Raw genomic sequence first — 12,225 nt, 5'->3', positions numbered from 1 at the left:
TGTACTAATTTTTTTACATTCAACATTAATGCCGCTATAATCAGAAAAACTATTCACTTTGGGAGACAAAAGACTGCGGCGCCTGGGTGGCTCAGTGGGTTAAGCCTCAGCCTTTGGCTCAGGTCGTGATCTCGGGGTCCTGGGATCAAACCCCGCGTCAGGCTCTCTGCTTAGTGGGGAGCCTGCTTCCCCCTCTCTCTCTACCTGCCTCTCTGCCTACTTCCAATCTCTCTCTCTCAATGTGTCAAATAAATAAATAAAATATTAAAAAAAAAATAAGGAAGACAAAAGACCAATGCAAAAAAAAAAAAAAATGGGCTCAACTTCCTGCTAAAAGGATTTAACTTACGCACAAGAGTTTCTCAATAACAGACTGCTCAATATTCATGAAATCTCTCCCACAGTAGTCCCCAGTAAATGCCAAAAAAAATTTGAGTTCATAAAAGCAAGGAAGAGACCTGTACAGATTTCAAAGAACTCAGAACCAATGAATGTCATGTTATGAACAAAGACCAAGAGGGAAGAATCTCAGGAGGGATAGGGAGAGACGGATGGTATCTAAGAACAAAAATCCCAACTGAACAAGAGAAATCTGTCCTGATGAGGAAGGAAAGGCAAAACAGGAAAATAAATGCATATGGCTACACCTGGGCCTTCCAGAGGAGATTGGGTTAAAAACAACAACAACAAAAAAAATCAAAAACAGAAAGGAGAAGCACATCTCCAAGAATGACCACAGAAAGGTAACATTCACCCATTCACTCATTTATTCATTCATTCATGAAGTCCCCGCTACGTGCCAGGCACTTCCTGGGTGTCCAGATCCGGTCATGAACAAGAAAGCCAAGGGCCCTGTTCTCTTGGAATTTAAGCAGATGTGACAATGGTAAACAAGGAAGCATAGCAACAAACAAGATAATTTCAGATACTAGTAAGTATTATGAAGACATTAAAACCAGACGAAGTGATAATAATTGGTGTGGAGGTTCTTTTAACAGGGTGGCCAGAGGATAAGGTTTAAAGCAACTCCAAAATGGTCTAAGTCTTCCAGGCCGAGATAACAAATGCACAGTCCCCGTGTGAAGAACGAGGCTGTCACGTTTTAGGAATATAAACACCAGGAAGGCTGGGGTCCAGACAGCCCTGCAAAGGTGTGAAGAACAAGGTCCACATGGTAGGCCCCAGAAAGGATCAGGGGTTTTAGTTCCTATTCGAGGGAAAGTTACAAGAGAGGTTTTAGGCAGGGGAGTGTCATGAATATATAGGTTTTCTAAAAATGCCTCCAGGTTCTCTCTGAACGATTGGCTGGTGGAGAGGAGAAGCAAGGATGGCAACAGGGAGAACAATTAGGAAGTATTACAGCAGTCCAGATGAGAGATGACACAGCCTTGGGCTCAGGGTTTGCAGCAGAATCAGAGAAGCACCAGATCTGGACCGGGGGCTGAATCATCTGAATGAGAATGTGAAGAAAAGAGAGAAATCAAAGACAATGCCAAGATTTCAGCTGGAGCAATCCTCATCGCCACTTCAGAGCTGCCCAAGACTGGAGAAGGTTCGTGGGGAGTGAATTAGAGGGGTCTTTTTTAACCAGGTTGAGTTTCAGATACCCTAGTAAGAGTCAAGTAGACAAGTCCAGTGGGATCCTGGAGAGACAAATCTGGAACACTCCGGCGAGTTCGAAAGAATGGATTCACTTTGGAGTGTCACCATCAAACAGGTGGTATTTATTTATTTTATTTTTATTTTTAAAGATTTATTTATTTATTTATTTATTTGACAGAGATCACAAGGAAGCAGAGAGGCGATGTACATAGCCTTTTTTTTTTTTTAAGATTTTATTTATTTATTTGACAGAGAGAGAAAGATCACAAGTAGACAGAGAGGCAGGCAGAGAGAAGGGGGGAAGCAGGGCCCCGCTGAGCAGAGAGCCCGATGCGGGCCTAGATCCCAGGACCCTGAGATCATGACCTGAGGTGAAGGCAGAGGCTTTAACCCAATTAGCCACCCAGGCACCCCTAAACAGGTGGTATTTAATACTATGAGCCAGGGTGAGCTCATCTGGAAAGAGTGTCGAGATGAGAAATGTAGAAGACTGGGTCTCAGGGGACATGAAATTCAGAGCTGAGATCTTCAAACAAACAAAGGGGTCTGGGTGGAAACCACTACTGAAGTAAAAGAGGAAATAGGAGGGTATGGTTCTTCAAAAGCCAAGAGGGGAGAGTGTTTCAAGACAGAAGAAACACTGTCCTGCCAACTGTGCCAAAAGCTACAGAGAAATTGGATGAGAGAAGCAGAGAAGGGATCACCAGATCTCACAAGTTGGAAGTGGCGATCAGGACAGAAGGCCACTTGGTAAGTCGAGGAGAAAATGGGTGCATAAACGTGAAGATAATCACCAGGACGACTCTTAAAACGTAGAGCCAAAAATTGGGCCAGGGACTGGAGGGAGCTCGGAATGGGATATGGGCTCAGTGGAGGGTTTGTTTAAGATGGGAGATGCCAGGAAAAATATTTTTAGATGACCAAGCAGAACTAGATTAGCAATTTTACTTCTGTGTTCTTTTTCACATCATTCCTTAGGAACCAGGTAGGTCAGCGTCAATCGGACGGCAAATCAGAATATGACTGACTTTCTCTTTCATGAGAGACCAACAAAGTGTTAAATTAAACCATTAATTTATCTAGAGGGGAAAGAGTTTGAAGATATCAACTTGGTTCCATGAGAATAAGCTATTTCACATCATACTGATGGATCAAGATACTCTCTATCTTTCTATTTATTTATGTAACCACTACCCAATGTGAGGCTTGAACTCACGACCCTGAGGTCAACAGTTGCATGCTAGGCCAACTGAGTCAGCCAGGTGGGAGGGGTCAACACACTTCCTGAGCTTTCACACTCACTACTGCAATAGCCTCCTAGCTGGTCTGCCTCATCTGCCTCTCATTCCTCTACTTCATCCTCCAATCCAAAATCTAAATACAAGCTTGGTTATTTCACTTGCCCTGATCAATGCCTCTAAATAACATTTAGAGTTAAAAACATCCAACCCCCGGGGCATCTGGGTGGCTCTGTGAGTTAAAGCCTCTGCCTTCAGCTCAGGTCATGATCCCAGGGTCCTGGGATCGAGCCCCGAATGGCATCGGGCTCTCTGCTCAGCAGGGAGCCTGCTTTCCACCTCCAGCCCCCTCTGACTGCTTCTCTGCCTACTTGTGATCTCTGTCAAATAAATAAATAAAATCTAAAAAATAAATAAATAAAAGAATATCCAACCCCCTTGGTAAGGCTAACAAAGTCCTATAAAACCTGTCCCCAGCCTTCCTCCCAGTCTCACCTCAGACCGTGCAATTTGCCAAACTCTAACACAGCAGCCCCAGCCACCGTGGGCACCTCCGCATTCCCATGTCCTGCTATGGCTTGGCACACCCTCTTTCCTCTACCTAGAATGCTCATTCAATCTCCACCCAACTCACTGGCCTAGAAAACGCCTAGTGGGTCTTTAATACCCATTCAAATATCCCACAGAAAATACATTTACTCAGGGTCCTTCCGGAAGATAGAGCTATGACACACACCTAGACATTCCAGGGAACAAATTTCGCTTCGACGTGAAATAGATTTGGGAGCGGGTCAATTATCTGAAACCACAGGGGAACCCTGTCAGGTGTACACTCCTCGTAAGTGGCAAGTGTAGAAACAGGAGGAAGATGACTTGTCGGGTGAAATCCCCTTGGGACACAATCCATCCACATCCATTGTTCAAGGCAGTTCCCTATCAGTGCTAGGAACGGCCAACAATCTGTCTCTCCGCAAGTTTCTTCAGTTCCTCTTTTGCCCTCCAGAGCAACTCGCGGTGTGTCTATTTCTTTTTGTACGAACATGGCAGCTTTTCAAACAACTGCAGGCATTACGCTGGGCCTCCTCCCATTCTCCCCAATTTTCTCTTCTATGACTTACAGATGTTGCTAACTCCTGGCAGTACAGCATTCAGAACATGAAAACATCATCGTACCTCTCGAGGGGGCAATCTTATCTCACTTGATTTTGTACCAGAACACCCAGCCAAGTACACGACATACTGGTAACCTTCCAACGCATGCACTGATGTTGAATCTACAACATTTCAAATACCTACCTCACTCGAGCGCAAGAAACCATGGCTTCTGACCCACTGCCCAGAACCAAGGCCGCTAGGAAAGTGTTTCTACAGGACTGGCTGTCGTGAAGTCAGATGTGAGCACTCAGTCAGACATAGAGTCCAACATCGGGGATCACACCACTCAAGGCCACCTCTTCTCCTGGTCCTACATCAGCTCCTCCCCAAGCCCTACCTGCCAGCCGGCTCCGTCTGAGGTTCTCAGGGCCAGGCCTCCCTGCACTCGGCCTGCTCACAGGCCACCCTTAGTGGGACACATGCCTAAGCATCCAAAGGGTTGAAATGTACTTTTAAAAAAAGAGAGAAAGAGAGAGAGAGGCACCTGGGTGGTTCAGTTGGTTAAGCATCTGATTTCAGCTCTAGTCAGGAGCTCAGGGTCCTGGGATCCAGCTCCCAGCTCAGCGGGGAGTCTGCTTATCCCCCTCCCTCCACCTCTGCCCCTGCCCCTACTTGGGCTCTCTCTGTCTCTCTCTCAAATATATAGACAAAAAAATCTTAAAAAAAAAAAAAAGAGAGAGAGAGAGAGAGAGAGAGAGAAAGTAGAAAGAAGAGATTTGTCTCTTTCAGTATATCCCAAACTAGCGGCTCACAGGGTTCTTGTCCATCTCAGTACAAATCTAGAGTTAAAAATAAGATGTAGCTTTTTATTTGTTTGCTGTAAGGTTTCATTCATTTATTTGACAGAGAGATAGGAGAGCACAAGTAAGAGTGGCAGGCAGAGGGAGAGGAGAGGGAGAAGCAGGCTCTCCGCGGAGCAGGGAGCCCAACGCGGGGCTCGATCCCAGGACTCCGAGATCATGACCTGAGCTGAAGGCAGGCGCTTAATCAGCTGAGCCACCCAGGCGCCCTAGGATGTAGTTTTGAATGTGATCTTTTCAGAAGAACTTTGAGCAAAATTCTATCATTAACAAATAGAAGGCGGCAAAGAAAAGTGGGAAGCCCGGAGTCACTCTGGGATGAATGTTCAGATTATTTCTGGAAATACTTCCTGGATAGCTAGTCTAGCCCAGTGCTGCCTAGTGGAGAGGGGGAGAGGGTACAAGCTACATATGTAATTTTAAATTTTCTAGGAGGCTTATCAAAGAAAGTAAAATAAGCCGGTGAAATTAATTCTAGTGTTATATTTTATTTAACTCAATATATCCAAAATACCACTTCAACATGTAACCAATATAGAAAGTTATTGAAATATTTTAAGTTCTTTTTTGTTTTTTCAAATGAAGTCTTTGCAATTTACTGTGTTTTGACACTTACAGCACATTCAACTCAGACTAGGCACATCACAAGTGCTCATCGTCTCATCGGGCTACTGATTATTGCACTGGATGGTAAAGGTCTAGGCTATAAATAAATCCTTTTAAGATACAAGTCAACTTTGGGCTCAAGGTACTTGTAAACTCTATTCTTGGGAACAGACTTATATTAAAAAATAATTACATTGGGTGAAAAATGCAAAGCTGTACAAAGTGGTATGTATTGAAAAACAAGGTCTTTTAAAAAATGAAGGGTCTCTCGCAAGGTGGGTGCTTCCTGAAGCCCTCAGACTCATTTTTCAAGGTCAAAAATAAATTATGCAATCAATCCCGTGTCCCTAACGCAAACCCTCCAACAAATACTTCAGAGTTCACGCAGTCCGGGACGTTCTTTTTATAGATGAGAAAGAATCCCGGCCAACCTTTGCACCCAGCAACTGACTTCTGTCTAGCGGGACAGACGGTCAAGTGTTGATTAGCTGACACGGATACGCTGTTCCCGGCAACCGTGCACTGAGTCATTGCTGCTGAGTGGGACCCCGCATGAAACCTTACATAATAAACCAGAAGGGATCAAAGAGGCACGTTAGGAATGGAACACAGATCAAAAGTCCTCCACAATATATACAACAAAACCTTTTCAGAACCATCCCTTGAGGAACAAAAAGAGACTAACGTCTGAAGTTTAGAAATTATGAAAGCCAAACGCAGAAGGGCGACCGATAAGAACATCTGAAAAGTAATCCTATATTCCTCAGAATCATCACCCTCAGGAACAAAACGCTCCAGCTCAATGTTGTAATTTCCATCTTCGCTCTAGCAAAGAAAGAAAGTAATGAGCCGGCAAATGCACCAGCCAAGCTAGAGACGCGATGGGAGACAGACTCAACTGAAAATCCTGAAATAAGCAGTATACAGTTGGGACTAAATGTAAAACCCTATGCAGATGGGGGGTTAGGAAGACAAATTGGTAATGGGTAAAATGCAACCAAAACAAAGCTGCAATCAAAAATCAAATTCCGTGGGTGCCTGGGTGACTCCGTGGGTTAAGCCTCTGCCTTCTGCTCAGGTCATGATCTCAGGGTCCTGGGATCGAGCATGGGCTCTCTGCTTGGCAGGGAGCCTGCTTCCCCCCCTCTCTCTGCCTGCCTCTCTGCCTACTTGTGATCTTTCTCTCTCTCTCTGTCAAATAAATAAATAAAATCTTTAAAAAAATTTTTGTTTTAATTAAACTCCAAAAAAAATTTAAATCATTAAACTCAGCCAAAGCAAACTCTAGCTTTTTAGATAGGGATTTAAAGTCTTAGTCCTGCTAATCATGAGAAAAGAAAATACCACCTCTTCATTGAATATGTAAAGTAACCTAATCCAGAAAGCCTGGGTGAGGGAGCTCAAAAACCCAGGGGGTTACTGAGAAAACCCACATCCTCAGTGAATACACTGGTTCTTCACTGGAAATCTTAAAGGGAAATACTTATTGCTCTGAACTTAAATCTACAAATAGTTAAGTACTCTTAAATTTCGTGGTAGGGGAGCCCCCGGGGTTCAGTTTCATGTATGTGTCACGTTCAAGAAATGCAGTTTAGATGCCAAAAGTCATGGATAAGGAAACCCATTCCCTCCAAGGGCATTGAAGGCCTCTCAAATACATCTTCCTCAGCAGCATTTAATAAAGTCCTCATCCATACGCAGACGTCTTTCTAGAAGTCTACTTCCACTACAGGTTCCTGCAGTTACTCTACCCCTGACCCCAAGCTCCTTTACCACACTTTCCCCCTCCTCCTCCTCATCCCGGGAAGGGCTTAGCACTTTATTATGGAGATCAACTTAGCCTCTCTCCCAGTAAGAAATGACACTTCCTCTTTGGAAGAATGAAGAATAAGGCTAGCAAGATGGACATTAAGGAGGGCACGTGATGTAATGAGCACTAGGTATTATGAGATAAGACTGATGAATCACTGAGCTCTACTTCTGAAACCAATGGTACATGATATGTTAATTGGATTTAAATTTTAAAAAAGAAATTTTAAAAAGGCTAAAAAAAACAACCAAAAAAGATGCGTTATGTGTACTTACAAGCTTTGCTAGTCTGCTAGCACACTTATATATGACAGTTTTTACTTTTTTGCCTCTCAGTTTTTTCTACGAATAGAAGTTATTACTTTGGGGAAAAATTATCATCAATACGGATGGGTGAAATTATGCCAGGAACAGTAATGACAAGTATGGGGCACCTGGGTAGCTCAGTGGGTTAAAGCCTCTGCCTTCAGCTCAAGTCCTGGGATGGAGCCCCACACTGGGCTCTCTGCTCTTCCTCTCTCTCTGCCTGCCTCTCTGCCTACTTGTGATCTCTGTCTGTCAAATATATAAATGAAATCTTTAAAAAAATAATGACAAATATAACTATCTTTTTAAGAAAGGAGTTTAAAATTTTTACTGTGAATTATTATATTCATCTAAGTATTATATTAATGCTTTTTCTCAGTTAAAATGTTGAATTTGTCTTAGAGTCTTAACAAAAGATAGTAAAAAGTCATTCTCTTTTATATAGAGTGTCCTCAGAGGTTTTATATCTTTTCAGCATAACTGGCTGTTTTTTATGTTGACTTTATCATGTCCTCAGCTGTTAAAGAAAAGTTTTTCTTGTGAATGTGCTGTTGCCTTAAACTCATGTTGTCCTCTAGGTTTATCTCAAAATCTTTTCTGGTCCCTTTGGTTACATAGGCAACAGAACAGTGGTTTTTCTGTCAGCCATGGTCAGTATTAATTCACTTACAAATCTTCAAATACTCTGATTTTTTACTTTCAAGCTTAGAAAATATAAACTTTTAAAATTTAAAACATTTTTAAATACAACATTTAAATTTAGAAAATATAAACAGAAATTTCACAATATTAAAAAAAAAAAAAAAGATTCTAGCAAATACCAGATTCTCTGATGGAGAAGAGGAAAGCCCATGAGCACTCTTACATTAATGACATCTGTCCCATCACAATTATGAAACACCCATGCTGTGCCCAGGCTGGACACAGCATCCGGAAGATCAGAATCTGAAGAGAGTCAAAAACAGTGTTTGAAAAGCGAAGACATATTCCAAGGAGAAAAGGAAGATCACTTAAAAAATAATGGGCACTTCATAAAACTGCTCTCCTGTACCCAATCTGACTTACCCTGGGGTCCTACACTGTACCCTCCCTTCACCTGCTCACCAGCTACACTTCTCCATGTATTACCATCTCAATAACGCTGCCACTCCCCTCTCAAAATCCATTCTTTCTTCCTATTGACACAAAACAGCAAGAGACAATGTCAGAAGCCCCAGAACTTACACCGCCTGCAACTCAGTGATGGAAACTCCCTTTCAAGGAAGCAGTTTTTCCCTCCATGAATAAAGAAAAGGATAGAAACAGAAATATTCTTATGAATGATTTCAAGTAAAACTCAAGTGAGTGAAATATCTGACGTTCTTCTGAGTACAGATTTTCATAGAAGAGACAAAGTTGAAGAACTGGAGGAAGAAAGACCTAGACTCATTTTCAAGGGCTGAGTCTGGGCAGAACTCCTGGTTTCTTTGTGATGTGATGGGGGAAAGGTCTAGTCAGGGTCACTCACGCAACCATCTGTTTTCCAGAATGGATGTCTTCGCTTCCTACCATGGACCCAAACTCAAAACGACACTTCAACCCAGAGCCTTATCCCACTGAGTTTGGATGTGTCCTGAGGGATGTTCTTGGATGTTATGAGAAAAATGTTATCTTTGGCCCAATAAATTTGGGGATTTCATGGATGAGTGTCCAACTCAAGAGTGAAATACAAGACAGCTTCTCTAAAACCGTGGTTCTTTGTGTCAACTATGTAGCTGTGTGAACCAATATCTTCCAGATAGCCTATGCATGATGTTACACAGTCAAAAGTGCTTAAAAGATTCATTAAAATGCACGATAAACCAACAGGTCTTAATATAACAAAGTGAGAGAGTGCCTTGATACAGTTTCAGATTTCATTTTGCAACAAGCCTTTAAGCAACTCCCACTTGTCAAGTTTTGGTATAGTATAAAAAAAAATACCCACAATTTTCTAAAAAGGCTATACAGTGTTTCTCCATTTTCCTACCACATATCTGCGTGAGGACAAGTTTTCTTCATACGCTCAACCGAAACAACGTATCACAACAGAATGAATGGAGAGGCAGCAGAGAATCTGGCTGTTGTCTATTAATCCAGATAATAAGAGATGTAAAACAAACAAACAAACCAAGAAGTAAAACTATGTCACTCGGGCGCCTGGGTGGCTCAGTGGATTAAGCCGCTGCCTTCGGCTCAGGTCATGATCTCAGGGTCCTGGGATCGAGTCCCGCATCGGGCTCTCTGCTCAGCAGGGAGCCTGCTTCCCTCTCTCTCTCTCTCTCTGCCTGCCTCTCTGTCTACTTGTGATCTCTCTCTGTCAAATAAATAAATAAAATCTTAAAAAAAAAAAAACAAAAAAAACTATGTCACTCTTATCATTAAATATTTTTGGAAAAATATATAGCTATTCTTTTTTTTTTAAGATTTTATTTATTTGAAAGAGAGAGATCACAAGTAGGTAGAGAGGCACCAGAGAAAAAGGGGAAAGCAGGCTCCCCGCTGAGCAGAGAGCCCGATGCGGGGCTCAATCCCAGGACCCCGAGATCATGACCTGAGCCGAAGGCAGAGGCTTAACCCACTGAGCCACCCAGGCGCCCCCAGAAAAATACTGTTGATGCTAACATATAAGAGGCATATTCCTTTTGTTTTTTTTTTTTTTTTACAAATTAAAAAATTAGTTCCTTCACAATTTGTTTTACTTTCTGATGCAGTGCTTATTAATAAATATAACCCACATGCACGCTCTTCAGGATCCTCTATAATTTTTAAGACTGAGAAGGGGCCCTCGCATCAAAAAAGGTGGAGATTGCTTTTCGACTGTGGAAGCTTTTCTCTGTGGAACACCTCGAGTGTATTCCATGCAACACACGATGGGAAACACAGTCTCATCTTACGCTCTAAAAATTATTCCTTTATATGCCTCTTCTCCCTAGACGTTCTTCAGCAAGTCAATTTACATGCTATCGGAGGGTTTCCTCTTAAGTAGTAGTTCCATGTTCATAAGCCTGGCAGTAAATGCATACATCTCCTCTGGCAAGCACGGCTGAACGCGACCTCATTTATTCAGGAGAGGCCTTAATCTAGAGAATGATTCAACTGAGCGAATGTTTCCAATAATCCCGAGAAATGATGACAGAGGTTAATGTGCTCCGCCAGCAGATGATCCTCTCCCATGAGATGCGGTGCCAGGGACGTCCCGAAAACATCAAAGCTGTCACGCCTGATGGAGAATCGGGCCCAATTTGGTGTACCATTCAGTCTCCAACCAACCCAAATCTCTAATTGAGGTAACTGTGCTACAAATTACTCTCTTACAGGAGGAGGAGGCTGACAGCAGTGTATTACTCCGAGCCCTGGCAATCTGTGTTTGGAAAAACTGTATGCCAACCAAAAATAACTCCAGACCTAATTCCAACTTCTCCCATGGCTTTTCAGAACGCAGAGTAAGGCCAGTTGTCTACTTTCAGCAAGACAGGGAGCTCTAGTTACAGAATTCAGTTATAAATCTCTTCTTCCTATCAGGTGTCTGAATGACCGGCCAGGAGCCTGTTCTCAGATGGCTATAAAAAATTCTGGGAAAGAGTCAAAAGTGGAAAGTGCTGGACAAGTATTTCACGCAAAGACTCTCCCCAAGGAAATTCAGTCCTTATATAGATCAGGGGGGCCTGGAGTACAGATTGTTCCGTCCTTTCATTTACATTCTGGAATTTGCCCAAATAATAAGAACGATTAAGTTTATTTATGCACTTTTTAAAGTATCTAGTTTCTAAAAAAATTGTTGCTGAAGGATGACCAGGATCTTGGGAGCTGAAGACACTCATCTTAGCCTCCTTTTTCCTGTTACCTTAGAGATGAAGTGAAATTAGCATATAACCTGCTTTCAGTAAAACTCTCTTTAATGAAAATTTTTTATGGCCATTAACTGCTTACTAAAGTGCTGTTCTAGCTCATTTGGTCCCCCTGGCAACATTGAGATAGACACGATAATTATCCCCATTTTACGGATGAAACACTAGGGCTCAGAATTGCCTTAAGTGACCCAGTTTAGAAGTGGCAGACTGGACCGGAATCTGGGCCCTCAGAACCTCTGTACTGGGGTGCTGTCCCGTCTATTTGAGGTGCATGGATGACAACATTAAATGATCTAGAACTAAGGAGATATCAAATTCTGTGGGTAAAATAGTGGTTGTCAGCTTCAAATTAGCCTTTACTGAAGAAAACCCTCCATACAGCCAGTGTGTTCGGCTCCATTCTCTGTCTTCCAGTCATGACCTGGACATGGACCATGTGATACTGACCTATGGTTGCTTCCGCCTTCCTTCTAGCCTGTACTGAGACCCTCTTGCTTGACACCTGGAGCAGCACTCACTGAATGAAGGAATCAAAGAGCCACTTTTGCTTAAAAGTGAATCTCTAAGAGTCTACTTGGTCACCAAGAACATGAATTTCCCAATGACGTTCTTACGCCCTGGAGGGTAAGCACAACAAACAAACAAACAAAAAACCAAAACCAAAACCAAACAAAACAGTGGGGTACAGGCTGAAAAACATTAGCCTTTTTATTTCTATTTACTGACATTTACCACATGATTGACACTGGCCGCCTCACTCCATGTGCCTGGCAGACAGCCACAGAGGGATGCTAGGCCTGGCAGGGGCATTCCTCAGCTCATGGGGTTGGTCAGCAG

The 12,225-nt window shown here is 42.7% G+C and overlaps 1 protein-coding gene across 4 annotated transcripts in view; it reads right to left on the bottom strand.

Moving 5' to 3' along the window:
• TBC1D1 (TBC1 domain family member 1) overlaps positions 1 to 12,225 on the bottom strand; it is a 233,787-nt gene that overhangs the window by 210,068 nt on the left and 11,494 nt on the right. The gene's annotated exons all lie outside the window — the stretch shown is intronic.

Source organism: Lutra lutra, chromosome 2 (assembly GCF_902655055.1).
Source record: "Lutra lutra chromosome 2, mLutLut1.2, whole genome shotgun sequence".
Lineage (NCBI taxonomy): Eukaryota > Metazoa > Chordata > Mammalia > Carnivora > Mustelidae > Lutra > Lutra lutra.
The sequence above is the reverse complement of the archived record's forward strand: the minus strand, read 5'-3'. Positions and strand labels throughout refer to the sequence as shown.